The sequence below is a fragment of the Tenrec ecaudatus genome, chromosome 1, assembly GCF_050624435.1.
Source record: "Tenrec ecaudatus isolate mTenEca1 chromosome 1, mTenEca1.hap1, whole genome shotgun sequence".
NCBI classification, from domain to species: Eukaryota; Metazoa; Chordata; class Mammalia; order Afrosoricida; family Tenrecidae; genus Tenrec; species Tenrec ecaudatus.
In genome coordinates, this window is record NC_134530.1 from 46,399,394 (window position 1) to 46,414,334 (window position 14,941).

Genomic DNA, 14,941 nt, shown 5'->3' on the forward strand with positions numbered 1-14,941 from the left:
AGAACCGATTTGACAGCATCTAACCACCACCACCACCACCACCACCACCACCACCACCACCTCCATATAACTAACTAACTCTATAATGCTGCAAATGGGTCCAAAGACTCTTTTGCTATCCCAAAGGTCAGGCTTACAACAATGCTACAACAAAAACACAAATTCCTCTGCCTCCCAAATGCTGACTAGAGGATTCCAGGACTGTAATACAATTTCAGTGTGACCTCTAGTATGGTACTCACTTGAGTCAACATATACTTTTTCAAGGCCTCTACTTTCATCTCGTTGTATCCACAATCAATGTTCATGGAAGCAGCGGCAAAAAACTCAAAACAACCCATTGCATTGGGTAAATCTGCTGCACAAGACCTCTTTAAAGTCTTTAAAGCAAGGAGGTTACTTTGAGGACTAAGGTCCGCCTGACCCAAGGCATGGTATTTTCAATTGCTTCATATGCATGTGAAAGTTAGACAGTGAATAAGGAAGACTAAAGAAACCTTGATGCATTTGAACTGGGGTGCTGGTGAGGGTACTGAAAGTAGAATGGACTGCCAAAAGAACCAACAGCTCTATTTCTCTCGCGTCCTCACTTCCGAGATGACAAAGAAAAGGTGTAACAACGGCTGTGCCAAGAAGGGCCGCGGCCATGTGCAGCCCGTCTGCTGCACAAACTGCGCCCACTGCGTGCCCAAAGACAAGGCCATTAAGAAGTTCGGCATAAGAAACATAGTGGAGGGCGACGGAGTGACACACACCAGAGGGACTCCGCAGAATCCAGCCAAGGAGAGTTGCTCAGAGTGAAATTCAACGCCACTGGATCGCAGGAGGTGCAGCATAAAGATTAAGTAGGCACAGATCCACGGGGTTTTGAGGGGCTGGGGGCTTTTGGCTTACCTCAGTGGAAGCCGGCTGGGGCTTGACCCTAGTCCAGTTGCCGGATCTGCCCAAGCCGGGACCATTTGGAGCCTGTAGCAGGGCTTGGTCTCAGCACAGCCACAGTTTTTCCCTATCTGCCTCAGGGCAGGAACAGGACTCTTGCGGCTCCACCGGCAGGGATCGGGGTTCATCTACATTGTTGCTTATCTACATTGTTGCTTCTGTTTGCGTCTCTGCTTTATATTCCCACACAGCCTTGGAGGGCTGCGCAGGGGCTTTTTCAAGGCACAGCCGCAGCCGCAGCCGCAGCCGCAGCCACGCCGCGTGATCTGAGCAGGGAATAAACCCAAACCCCCACAGCTCCATAGGCAGGGATCAAGCTTCAGCTACACAGCGGCGTCTGTTAACATCTCTGCTCTCTGTCCCCCCCATTTCTCTGGGGGCGGCTCAGCAGTTTTCTTGCGGCCCTTCTTGGGGCTCAGCTGCGAACTACCGCTGGGGCTTGGGGCAGGGAGTAAGCCCTTGTAGATCCACAGGCAGGGAGTGGGACTCAGCTACATAGTTTCTTTTGCTTCCCTCACTTCCCTGTACCCCTGCACAGTCTAGTCTCACTTTTTGATTTTTCTCACCCCCCTCGTTCGTGCCTTGCTCTTTCACACTCCATTGCGGACTTATGGGGCACTCCCATTGCCCTAGGGCATTTGCGCCTGGGTCACACCCAGCTAGGTAAGCTCCACCCTGCATAGATAGCCCAAGGCTAGGGTAAGGCCTGCTTGCTCTCCAGGGGCTACTCCTCAGACTTCTCACCAGGGAGTTCCTGCCTGTGTACCTGGGGACATAAGGCAGCTCAGCCAACACTTATCAATATTCAAATCAATAGCGGGAACTTCAGCCCAGCCTCTGCAACACTGGTGCAGGCAGTCGATCTGCCATCTGGGGCACTCCCCTGATAGGGAAGCCACAGGAAGATAAAGTGGTAGGTTAATCCCATAGCAAAATCAGCTGTAGGCAGACCTAAGAAGAATTCCTATAAGTCTTCCAGAGAGAGACTAGAAAATGGCACCTGGTCCCTCAAAAACAACTCAACGCAAACAGCCATCACCCCCAACGACCTCAACGAAAAAACAGGAGAAACAAAAGGCAAAGGAAGAAGATGTCCTGAACATAACATACATAGAAGAAGCAGACATTGAGATGCCATACAAAGAAGCTCTCAGAATGGTGCTTGGAGCGATGCAGAATATGAGGGAAACACTACAGAAAAAGGATGAAATGATAGAGGAGATAAAAGACACATACCAAAGGAAAATACAGGAGCTTGAGGAGCAGGTAACGAAAAACAATAGCAGAATCATGTTCCTTGAGAATCGATTGGAGGAATCAGAGAACCGCATCAGTGTCGTGGAGGACAGCCAAGCAGACTTTAACAAACGTGAACAAAAATCTAATAAGAGCATCAGAGAAGCCGAAGAAAACCTAAGAGCTATGTCTGATGCTATGAAGCGGAACAACATTAGAATTATTGGCCTACCGGAGGAAGACACAACAAAGAAGTCATCTGCAACAATAGCGAGAGAATTCTTGGAGGAAAACTTCCCCAGCTTAATGAATAAAAACCAAGCAACCATCCAGGAGGCTGAAAGAACACCAGCACGACGGGACCCCAAGAAGAAATCACCAAGGCACATAATAGTTAAACTTTCAAACTTTGAGGAAAAGGAGAAAATCATGAGAGCAGCTAGGGAAAAGCAAGCAATCACATATAAAGGTTCCCACATAAGGATATGCTCAGACCTATCAGCAGAAACTATGAAAAAAAGGAGAGAGTGGAGTAACATATTCCAAAAATTGAAAGAAAACAACGCAAATCCAAGAATACTCTACCCAGCCAAATTATCAATCAAGATCGATGGAGAAGTAAAAGTCTTCCCAGACAAGGAAAAACTCAAAAAATTCGTTACAACAAACCCAGCCTTACAAAAGATCCTCGCCGACTCAGTATGGGCAGAAGAACCAACACTCACCAAGCACAAATAAGAGACCAGCACATAGAACAACCTCACCCAGAGCACAACAAAGAGAAAACAGACCCCAAGATAGCAATGGCTTAAGGATGGAAAGAAGTCAAGAATGATACACACACAAAACACACACTAATGAGAAAGGAAAGTAGGAAAACTCCCAACACAAAAAGTATAAAACGGCATCACAGAGTCCACACATGGAGATAATAACCCTGAATATCAATGGCCTGAACTCAGGCATTAAAAGACTGAGACTAGCAGAATGGCTTAGAAAACACAACCCATCAATTTGCTGCCTACAGGAGACACATCTCAAGGCTACAGACAAAAATAGGCTGAGAATCAAAGGCTGGAGAAGGGTCTACCAAGCAAACAGCAATACAAAAAAAGCAGGGGTTGCAATACTTATCTCGGATAAAATTGACCTCAAAGTGCAAACCATAAAAAGAGATAAGGAGGGACACTATATAATGCTCAAGGGAATGATAGACAATGAACCACTAAGCATTGTAAACATATATTCCCCTAATGAGAGACCAGCTCAATACATGAACCAAACACTCCAAAAGATTAAGAAAGAAATCACAGACTTGACAATTATAGTGGGTGACTTCAACACACCACTCACTGAGAAAGATAGATCACAGGGAAAGAAACTCAACAAGGAGACTAGAGAGCTAAACTCCACAATTAGACAATTTGACCTAATAGATATTTACAGAGCTTTTCATCCAAATACAAAAAATTTCACATTCTTTTCAAGTCCCCATGGCACATATTCGAAGATAGACCACATACTGGGGCATAAGGCAAATCTACATAAATTTAAGCACATTGAAATAATACAGACCTCTCTCTCTGACCACTGTGCCATAAGACTGGAAATCAACAAAAGGAAGACAAAGAAAATAAGAACAAATAATTGGAGGATGAATAACTCTCTACTGCAAAAGGAGTGCATACTGGTGCAGATCCGAGATGAAATCAGGAAATTTCTCGAAACCAACGAAAATGAGCACACGACGTACCAAAACTTATGGGACACAGCAAAGGCAGTCATCAGAGGAAGGTTCATAGCAATACAAGCACACCTGAGAAAGGAAGAGAGACTCATGACGGATACGCTGACACAAAATTTACAAAAACTAGAGCTGAGTCAGCAGGACAACCCTACTAATAGCAAAAGAAAAGAAATTATAAAAATCAGGGCTGAGATTCAGGAGAGGGAAAATAAAAAAACTATGGAAAAAATTAATATCGCTAAAAGTTGGTTCTTTGAAAGATAAACAGGATCGATAGACCATTGGCAAACCTAACCAAAGAAAGGAGGGAACAAATCTCAATAGCAAGAATAAGGGATGAAAGAGGGGTCATTAGAACAGACCCTAATGAAATTAAAAGGATAGTTACACAATACTATGAAGGATTGTACTCCAATGAATTCAACAATTTGGAAGACATGGACAAATTCCTGGAAAAACAATCCCTCCCTAGACTATCCTCGGTGGACATCAAGAATCTCAACAGACCCATCGCAATAGAAGAAATAAAAAAGGTTATCAAGGGATTACCAACAAAAAAATCCCCTGGACCAGATGGATACACTGGAGAATTCTATCAAGCATTCAGGGAAGAACTAATACCAATCCTACACAAACTTTTCCAGAACACAGAAAAAGATGGCAAACTCCTTCTATGAAGCTAATATAACTCTGATACCCAAACCGGGCAAGGATCCCACAAGAATCGAGAACTACAGACCGATATCCCTAATGAACATTGATGCAAAAATCCTTAACAAAATACTAGCCAACAGAATACAAAAATATATAAAACAAATAATTCACCATGACCAAGTGGGATTCATACCAGGGATGCAGGGATGGTTCAACATACGAAAGACCATTAGTATTATTCGTCACATTGACATGAAAAAGTATAAGAATCACATGATAATATCAATAGACGCAGAAAAAGCATTCGACAACATCCAACACCAATTCCTGTTTAAGACACTAGCGAAGATAGGAATGGAAGGAAAGTTCCTCAAGACAATACAAGCTATATATGAAAAATCAACAGCCAAAGTGGTAGTCAATGGAGAAATGACTAACACAATCCCACTGAAAAAGGGAACCAGACAAGGATGCCCCTTGTCTTCACTCCTATTTAATATCGTGCTGGAGGTTTTAGCTAACAGCATAAGGCAAAGAAGTGACATCAAAGGTATTCGTCTAGGGAAGGAAGAGGTGAAACTATCGTTATTTGCAGATGATATGATTTTATATATGGAAAATCCCAAAAGTTCCACAAGGGGACTACTGGAAGCAATAGAGGAGTTTGGCAGAGTGGCAGGATACAAGATCAACAAACAGAAGTCCATCGGACTGTTATACACATCAGATAAGACCACAGAAGAAGAGATCAAAAAGGTGGTACCCTTCACAATAGCCAAACACAAACTGAAATATCTAGGGATACACTTGACTGAAAAAACAAAAGATCTATATAGGGAAAACTATAGAACACTATTACAAGAAACCAAGAGCGACCTCAACAAATGGAAGAATATTCCATGCTCTTGGATTGGGAGACTTAATATAGTTAAGATGTCAGTTCTGCCAAAGGCACTATATAAGTTTAATGCTATCCCGATACAATTACCATCATCTTTCTTCAAAGAAATGGAAAAACTGATTACCAACTTCATATGGAGAGGGAAGAAGCCCAGAATTAGCAGAGAACTCCTCAAGAAGAAGGACACCGTGGGAGGGCTTGCTTTACCTGACTTTGGCACATACTATGCAGCCACAGTTCTCAAAACTGCATGGTATTGGTACAATGACAGATACTCAGACCAATGGAAAAGAACTGAAAACCCAGAAATAAAAGCATCAGCATACACACAGCTGATCTTTGACAAGGGCCCCAAAAATATCAAATGGGAAGCCGATGCCCTCTTTAACAAGTGGTGCTGGAAAAAATGGATATCAACATGCAGAAAAATGAAGCAAGACCCTTATCTCACTCCATGCACAAGAATAAACTCAAGGTGGATCACAGACCTTGAAGTTAAACCCCAAACTATTAGGGCCATCAATGAGAAAATTGGGACCAACTTGAGAACTTTGGCGCAGGGAATACACAGGCTATCAGAAATAGGGAAGGACACAAACACAGAGGAGGCACAAATCGACAAATGGGATATACTGAAGATAAAACATTTGTGTACATCTAAAGAATTCACCAAGAGAGTAATAAGAGAGTCCACAGACTGGGAAAACATCTTTAGCAATGACACATCAGACAAAGGCCTTATTACTAAAATCTACAGTACTCTGCTAGCTTCCAAAAAGAAAAAAACCAATAGCCCACTTGAAAGGTGGGCAAAGGACTTGAACAGAAGTTTCACAGGGGCAGAAATCCGAATGGCCAACAAACATATGAGAAAATGTTCCCGATCTTTAGCCATAAGAGAAATGCAAATTAAAACAACAATGAGGTACCACCTGACACCCTCAAAGGTAGCCCAATTCAAAAAATCAGAAAGCAACAAGTGTTGGAGGGGCTGTGGGGAGACAGGAACTCTCATCCACTGCTGGTGGGACTGTAAGTACGTACAGCCACTATGGAAATCAATCTGGCGATACCTAAAACAGATGGAAATAGAGTTACCATATGACCCAGCAATCCCCCTACTGGGCATATACCCAGAAGAGGCAAGAAACAAACCAAGAACAGACATCTGTGCTCCAATGTTCATTGCGGCACAGTTCACAATTGCAAGGAGTTGGAAGCAACCCAAATTTCCATCAACTGACGATTGGATTAAAAAACTGTGGTATATACATACAATGGAATACTACGCATCACTAAAAAGCAGTGATGAACGTATGAGGCACATAGCGGCATGGGAAGAACTGGAGGAAATCATGCTAAGTGAAGTAAGTCAGGCACAAAAGGACAAGTACAACATGAGTCTGCTGAGGTAAGAATTTAAAAAAAATTTTTTTTAAAGCAAAAGTGGCATAGGGAAAAAAGCTACTGTATACAAACATTTTAGGGGTGACGACGGTGTAGTATGGAAGAGGCCAGACCAAAACCAAGGATGTACATGGTAGACAATGGTGGAGGAGGTGGGGAAAGGAAAACAAAAGGATGAATACAAGGAAGAAAAGGGTAGTGGGGTCATGGGGCATTAATCCACCCAATGGGAGGGTATTGTTTATATCTCCACAGGGAAAGTGGGACCAGACTTCAACCCAGTGTCGCAAGGTGTGAATGCAATATCCCGGCGTAGAGGAGGGAACCAGTGGAGAGGTCTGGGAGGCTGGCCCCAGCACCATAAATTAAGTGGATTCCTGCCCTTCCCCGAAAAGAATGTGTTCCAAAGGACGACATTGACTCTGCAGCTCCGGGAGATGGACATATCTGATCAGAGCACACGGGAGCAGATGAAGGGGCAGGAGGAGAGAGTGGAGCACAGCCTGGCCCACCAGGCCGTGATGATGATGTTCCTGAGTAGAGCAGCCAGTCCACAGAGAGAACAACATGGCTGGCCCCACTATGAGACATGATGCCCCTCAGTGACTAAGGGCGATACAGGGGACAGCACCGGAGACACAGTGTGGGAATTGCACCTGACTTGATCCCACCACACCGAGGCAAAGCACTGGGGGAGTGCAGTGGAACAGCAAGGGAATGGAGCGGCAAGGTCCCCAGGGAATGCTGAAAGTGGACTTTGGGGCCAGGGCGTGGTGCCCCAACAGACTGGACTGGAAGAAACCCAGGGACAAGGGAAAAACATGGGACCCCAAATGGTAGAGAAGGGGGAGTGGCAGGCATGGTGGGAAATGATCAAGGGTAAGGTTGCTTAGAGAAGAGATATACTCTAGCCCAGGTGGCAATGAAGCATGGTAGTAGGGCAGGAGGAAAGTCAAGGGAGATGGAGGAAAGAGCTAGGAGTCAAAGGGCATTCATGGACGTCTAGACAAAGACAAGTACATGCAAATATATATAGGAAGATGGGGAAATAGATCAATGTGTCTATATTTATAGGGCAAGTATTAAGGTGGCGGAAGGACCTTGGGCCTCTACTCAAACACTCCCTCAATGCATGAATACCTTCTTTTATTAAATTGGAACTCTATGATGCTCACTCTCCCGACACAACGGCTGGAGCCAAAGTGGGTGAACAAGTAAATGTGGTGAAGAAAGCTGATGATGCCCGGCTATCAAAAGAGATAGTGACTGGGGTCTTAAACGCTTGAAGATAAACAAGCGGCCATCTAGCCCAGAAGCAACAAAGTCCACATGGAAGAACACACCAGCCTGTGTGATCGAGTGGTCCCAAAGGGATCAGTTACCAAGCATCAAAGAACAAAAAATCATATCATTGACTGCACACCTCCATGATAGGATCGCTGAAGACAAATGGGTGCATAAGCAAATGTGGTGAAGAAAGCTGATGGTGCCCGGCTATCAAAAGAGATAGTGTCTGGGGTCTTAAAGGCTTGAAGGTGAACAAGCGGCCATCTAGCTCAGAAGCAAAAAAGCCCACATGGAAGAAGCACACCGGCCAGTGCGATCACGAGGTGCCAAGGGACCAGGTATAAGGCATCATGCAAAAAAAAACAACAATAATATAAGTGTGTGTATATATGTGTATATGTATATGTATATATATACCATATTAAATGAAGGGGGAAGTGCAGAGTGGAGACCCAAGGCCCAAGTGTCGGCCAATGGAGATCCCCTCATAGAGGCGTTTAGGAGAGGAGATGGGTTAATTAGGGTGCGAGGTAGTACTGATGAAGAACACAGCTTTCCCCCAGATCCTGGATGCTTCCTCCCCCCAACTACCATGATCCGAAATCTACCTTGCAGGACTGAATAGGGCAGAGGCTGTACACTGGTACATATGAGGGCTGGAGGTACAGGGAATCCAGGGTGGATGATACCTTCAGGACCAAGGGTGTGAGGGGCGATGCTGGGAGAGTGGAGGGTGAGTGGGTTGGAAGGGGGGAAATGATTACAAGGATCCACATGTGACCTCTTCCCTGGGAGAGGGACAGCAGAGAAGGGGGGAAGGGAGACTCCGGATAGGGCAAGATATGACAAAATAACGAGGTATAAATTACCAAGGGCACATGAGGGAGGGGGGAAAGGGGAGGGAGGGGAAAAAAAAAAAAGAGGACCTGATGCAAGGGGCTTAAGTGGAGAGCAAATGCTTTGAGAATGATTGGGGCAGGGAATGTATGGATGTGCTTTATACAATTGATGTATGTATATGTATGGATGGTGATAAGAGTTGTATGGGTCCCTAATAAAATGTAAAAAAAGAAAAGAGGAGAAAAAAATGATTAGGGCAGGGACTGTACAGATGTGCTTTATACTATTGATGTATGTATATGTATCAACTGTGATAAGAATTGTATGAGCCCCTAAAAATTGTTAAAAATTAAAAAAAAAAAAAGAAGAAACATAGTGGAGGCCGCGGCTGTCAGAGACATCTCCAAAGTGAGTGTCTTTGGTGCATCTGTGCTTCCCAACCAAGCTGTACATGAAGCTGCATTACTGTGTGAGTTGTGCCATCCACAGCAAGGTGGTCCGGAACCGGTCACGCGAAGCCCGGAAGGACCGAACCCCGCCACCTCGATTTAGACCTGCAGGTGCTGCCCCTCGACCTCCTCCAAAGCCTATATAAAGATTAGAAGCTGAAGAAAAACCTGAAAGGAAATAAAGTGGAAATTGTTTAAAAAAAAAAAAAAGAATCAACAGCTCTGTCTTGGAAGAAGTATAGCCAAAATCCTCCTTACAGGCCAGGATGGTAAGACTTGGTCTCACTTACTTTTGGACATGTTATCAGGAGAGACCAGTCCCATAATGGGTAGAGGGGAAGTGGAAAAAAGGGTCTTGATGAGATAGACTGACACAGTGGCTGCAACAATGGGCTCAAACATAGCAACAATTGGGAGGGTGATACGAGGATGGCCCAAGGCTGGGCAGTGTTTCATTCTGTTGTACATAGGATTGCTATGAGTCATTACTGACTAAATGGCACCTAACAAGTTCCACTATATATGATGTAATCAGGTGGGTAACATATGAGGAGATAATGGATTCCAAACAAACAGATTTTTCCAAACACACAAGAAAATATTTGCAAATCAACCATAGTTCCTAATTTCTAGTAAGAAACTAGTATCCAAAAAATATAAAGAACTCTTAGAACTAAACAATAGAAAGACAAATAGCCAATTTCAAAATGAGCAAAGGATTTTCATAGGTATTTCTCCAAAAAAATGCACCTATCTAATAAGTACATGAAAGACATGACATTATTAATCATTATAAAATGAAAATCAGGGAGATGTCAGACAGTGTAAGATATGACAAAATGATCATTTATAAATTGTCAAAGGTTCATGAGGGAGGGGGGAGTGGAGAGGGAGGGGGAAAATGAGGAGCTGATACCAATGGCTCAAGTAGGAAGCAAATGTTTTGAGAGTGATGATGACAACAAATGTTCAAATGTGTTTGACACAGTGGATGGATGTATGGATTGTGATAAGAGTTCTATGAGCCCCCAATAAAATTATTTTTTTAATAAAAATGAAAATCATGATCCAAATTCTCCCTTGCAAGTCTGGCTGGACCAGGCAAGGTACACTGGTGCAGATGGGGGCTGGGGACACAGGGAATCCAGGGTGGATGATGCCTTCAGGACCAGGGGTGTGGGTAGCAGTACTGGGAGGGTGGAGGGAGAATGGGTTGGAGGGTGGGAGCCAATTGCAGGGATCTACGTATAGCCTCCTCACTGGGGGACGGACAACAGAAAGGGGGTGAGGGGAGACATCGGACGGGGAAAGATGTGACAAAATAGTGGTTTATGGATTGTCAGGGGTGCAAGAGGGAGGGGGGAACTGGGAGGGAGGGGAGAAAGAAGAGGACCTGATGCAGGGGGCTTGGGTGGAGAGCGGGTGCTTTGGAAATGATGAGGGCAATTGATGTGCAGATGTGCTTTGCAGTTATGTATGTATGGATTGTGATGAGTTATATGATCCCCTAATAAAACATTTTAGAACAATGAAATCAGTCAGCAGCCCACCTGGCTGGAGGGTTGTGGAACCAGTGAGGCACTAGCCCCTAGGGTTCCAATACCTCAAGCATCAGCCCCTACCCCCACATGTAGGCATCTCTCAGGGCAGCTGAGGGCATAAGCACAGCAAGATCAGGGGCAAGAGAAAGCCCTCCCACATTGAATTGGAAGTATGAGCTGGAACACCTGGCTGCCAACACTAAGATTGCCCCCCCCCACTCCCTGCTACATCCATATAGTTCATGTGAGAGGAGACAACAAGAAGTACAGGACCCTAAGGCTGGATGTGGGTAACTTCTCCTGGGGCTCAGAGTGTTGTGCCCACAAAACAAGCTAACAACAAAAGCACTGATGTTGTCTACAATGTATCCAACCAAGATCCTGGTGAAGAACTGCCTCGTCCTCTTTGACAGCACACCATACTGTAAGTGGTACATGTCCCACTGTGTACTGTCTTTGGGCCATAAGAAAGGAGGCTAAACTGCTAAAGAGGAAGCGATAATAAGTGAAAAGTGACCAAAGAAAATTCAGAAAAAAATATGGTGAAAGGAAAAGGAATGCAGAGATCGGCAGTTTTTGTACAGCAGCTCCAGCAAGCAAGCTTCATGCGTGTCTCATTTCCAGACCACACCAGTGTGGCCGAGCATATGTCTCTATGCTAGAGGGGAAGGAGCTGGAATTCAAAGGAAAATCAAAACTTGAAAAGGCAAATAAATCTTCCCATCCTAACACATACATTAGAGGTGTTTATTCTAAAAAAGAAAGAAAATGCAAATCAAAACAATACCACTTTTCACACCCACTAGGGTGACTACAGTCAAAAAGATGAACAGCATCAAGTGTTGCAAAGATATGGAGGATGAGAGCTTTCAGGGTAACGTAAAATGGGGCAACTCTATGGAAAACAATTCGGCAATTCTCAAAAAGTTAAACTTAGAGTTATCATGTTATTGAATGTGGTAGAATTGATTTTAACTCACAGCAAACCTATTATAACCAGGTAAAACTGTCCCATAGGGTTTCCTAGACCTCAGTCTTTATTGGTGCTACCAAGTCTGTTCTTTCACAGATCAGCTAGTTGGCTCAAATGACCAACCTTTCAGGAAGCATCTAACCACTGTTACCAGAGTGCCTGGAGTTACCATATAGCCTGGGAATTCCATTCCTAAGCATTTCCCTCAGAGAAACAAACAAAATTCACACAAAACTTGTCCATGAATGTTCACATCAGTATGATTCGTAATACATGTCAAAAGGTGAAAACCTAAATGTCCATTAACTGATGAATAAATAAAATCTGATATGTGCAAATGGTGAAGTTCGTTGGTGGAGTTTGTTGTTAGTGGCAATCAAGTTGATTCAGGCTCAAAGTGGCCCTAAATGATGGCGAGAACTGCAGTCCTGAGGGTTTTCAGGCTATGACCTTTTGGAAGCAGATTGCCAGTCTCCTCTGTTATTCTGTGTCCTGGGGTTGTTTCACCCAGTGCCACGCCTGTTCTGTCCTTACAATTATTATGCCCGAGTCCTTTGTTGTAGTCATTGAATCAACTCATCTCATAAAAGGTCTTCCCCTTTATCTTTATCTTCCCCTTGTACTTTAAAAGCACCTCTGGAGAGATTCAAATGCTAGCCTTTCAGCTTCCGGGTATTAGTCAAGTGCTTAACTATATACCTCACATTTTCTTCATGAAAAAGAAGTACTGATACATACTAAAATATGGAGGAATCTTGAAACTGTTATGCTAAGCTAGGCACAAAGGGCCACCTATTTCAATTTATATAAAATGTCAACAGTAGGAAATCCATAGTGATAAATTAGTGGTTGCCTAGGATTGAGAATAGGAGAGAATGAGGAGTGACTAACTAGTGGGTATAGGGGTTTCTTTTAAGATGACAAAAATATTCTAAAAATTAGATAATAGTAATCAAACCAAATTCACTGTCATCAAGTCAATTCTGAGTTACTGTGAATAGGCTAAAAATTGAATTGCACATTTTTAAATGATTAATTTTATGGAATGTGAATTATATCTCATTACACACACACACACACCCCAAAGCATATTTCTCACACTCATGCCTTCATAAGTTGCAAAAACAAAAACCAACACAAGGCAAAAGTATCAGTCTCAATTCATTATCTCTGCCCTTATGATATCCATGGTCTATTATCAACTAGACAAAGGTAAGCAAAATATTTTAACACAATGTAGTAATGCAATAAAGATGTACAAAGTACATGCTGAGAGAGTGGATTCATAATCTAACCATGTCAGAAAAGACTTCATAGAAGATGTGTAAATTAGATTTAAAAGAATGAACACAAGTTCTCTCCAGGAGAATAACAGAAACAAAGATGCTCTGTCAGTCCATGTTCGGTGTCAGAATATCATTTAAAACCCTATATCTGGGGTGACATAAAAAACCCTTTATGGTAATGTTTAAACTGATCTTTGAAAGCAAGTAGATTCCATTGTTGTTGTTGTTAGGTGCCACTTGAGACGGTTGACTCACAGTGACCCCATGTACAACAGAACCAAACACTGCTTGGTCCTGCGCCATCCTCAACTGTTCTTATGTTGCGTATAAAAAGAAGGAACTAGACTTTTGATATTAAACTGAGGAAAGAATTAATGATGGACAAATGAGGGAGCTTCAAAGTTTGTTTTAAAAAAAATTAAAAGATAATGGAATTTTTCCACAAACTTTTTGGAGCACCCTCATTTTAGAAGTGTAAATGCATACATATAACTTACCTCAGCTAAAATAATCCACACAAAGATGGTTGAGGAAGCAATAACTAGTTACTGATAATGGTGTTAATAGTGTTATAACTTGTGTAGCATTTTAATTCATTTCTTCCAATGAAATATTACCTATAGTGGCTTCAATTGCTTTTCTCACTTATTTTTCAACAAAGAATTTTTATAAGCTATTTAGCATGGAGTTACCAAAAGTTAGAATCAATTCTATGGTAACTAATAACCTCAGAACATAGGTAACAATTACATGCATATGCCGGGCAAAGACTCACACACACCTCTCCCCCCTTCCTCTAGCGTGTAAGTGTATCTATACACATAAACATATATTATCTAATTTCATAACAAATCTGAGACAATAATATGCCAATTTTAATAAGAAATTATATCTTAGAAATAATGGCAAAAGTTCACATTATTAAAAACCATGCATTGTTATGATAAATTCATTAACTTATAAATTAATTGCCCCATCCAATCTTTAAAATGACCTTATTTTATAGATAGAAAAACTGGGATTGAGGCAGACTGAGTAATTTGCTCAAGGTCCAATTTGTATTAAAAAGCAGAACCGCATCAGAAGACCCAAAACAACCAACCATTTTGATGTGAACAAGTGGGGTCACAATGGAGACCCAAAGCCCATCTGTAGACAATTAGACATCCCCTCACAGAAGGGTCACAAAGAAGGGACTAGCCATCCAGGGTGCAGTACAGCACCAACGAGACACACAACAGTCCTCTAGTTCTTTAGTGCTTCCTCCCCTCCCCCCACCACCACTATCATGACCCCAGTTCTAGCTTACAAATCTGGCGAGCCCAGATACAGATAAAAGCTCTCAACACACAGAATCCAGGACAGATAAATTCCTCAGGACCAATATTGCAAGTAGCATGAGAGTAGGGAGAAGGTGGGGGAACAGAGGAACAGGTCGCAAGGAGATTGACTTACAACACCCACTCCCCCCGCAAGCAGGAAAAAAGAACAGAAAAGAGTGAAGGAAGGCTGCAGATGGTGTCAAATATGAAAATAAAAATAATTTTTAAATTATCAAAGGTTCACAGAGGTGGAAGGGTGGGGGAGAGAGGGGGAAAAATGAGGAGCTGATACCAAGGGCTCAAGTGAAAAGAAAATATTTTGGAAATGATGAGGGCAACATACGTACAAATGTACTTGA

General features: G+C 42.9%; 1 protein-coding gene and 1 pseudogene across 1 annotated transcript in view; one reads left to right on the forward strand and one right to left on the reverse strand.

The window, feature by feature from the left end:
- LUZP1 (leucine zipper protein 1) overlaps positions 1-14,941 on the reverse strand; it is a 130,211-nt gene that overhangs the window by 90,884 nt on the left and 24,386 nt on the right. The window lies entirely within an intron of this gene.
- Positions 598-9,649, forward strand: LOC142433765 (small ribosomal subunit protein eS26-like; annotated as a pseudogene).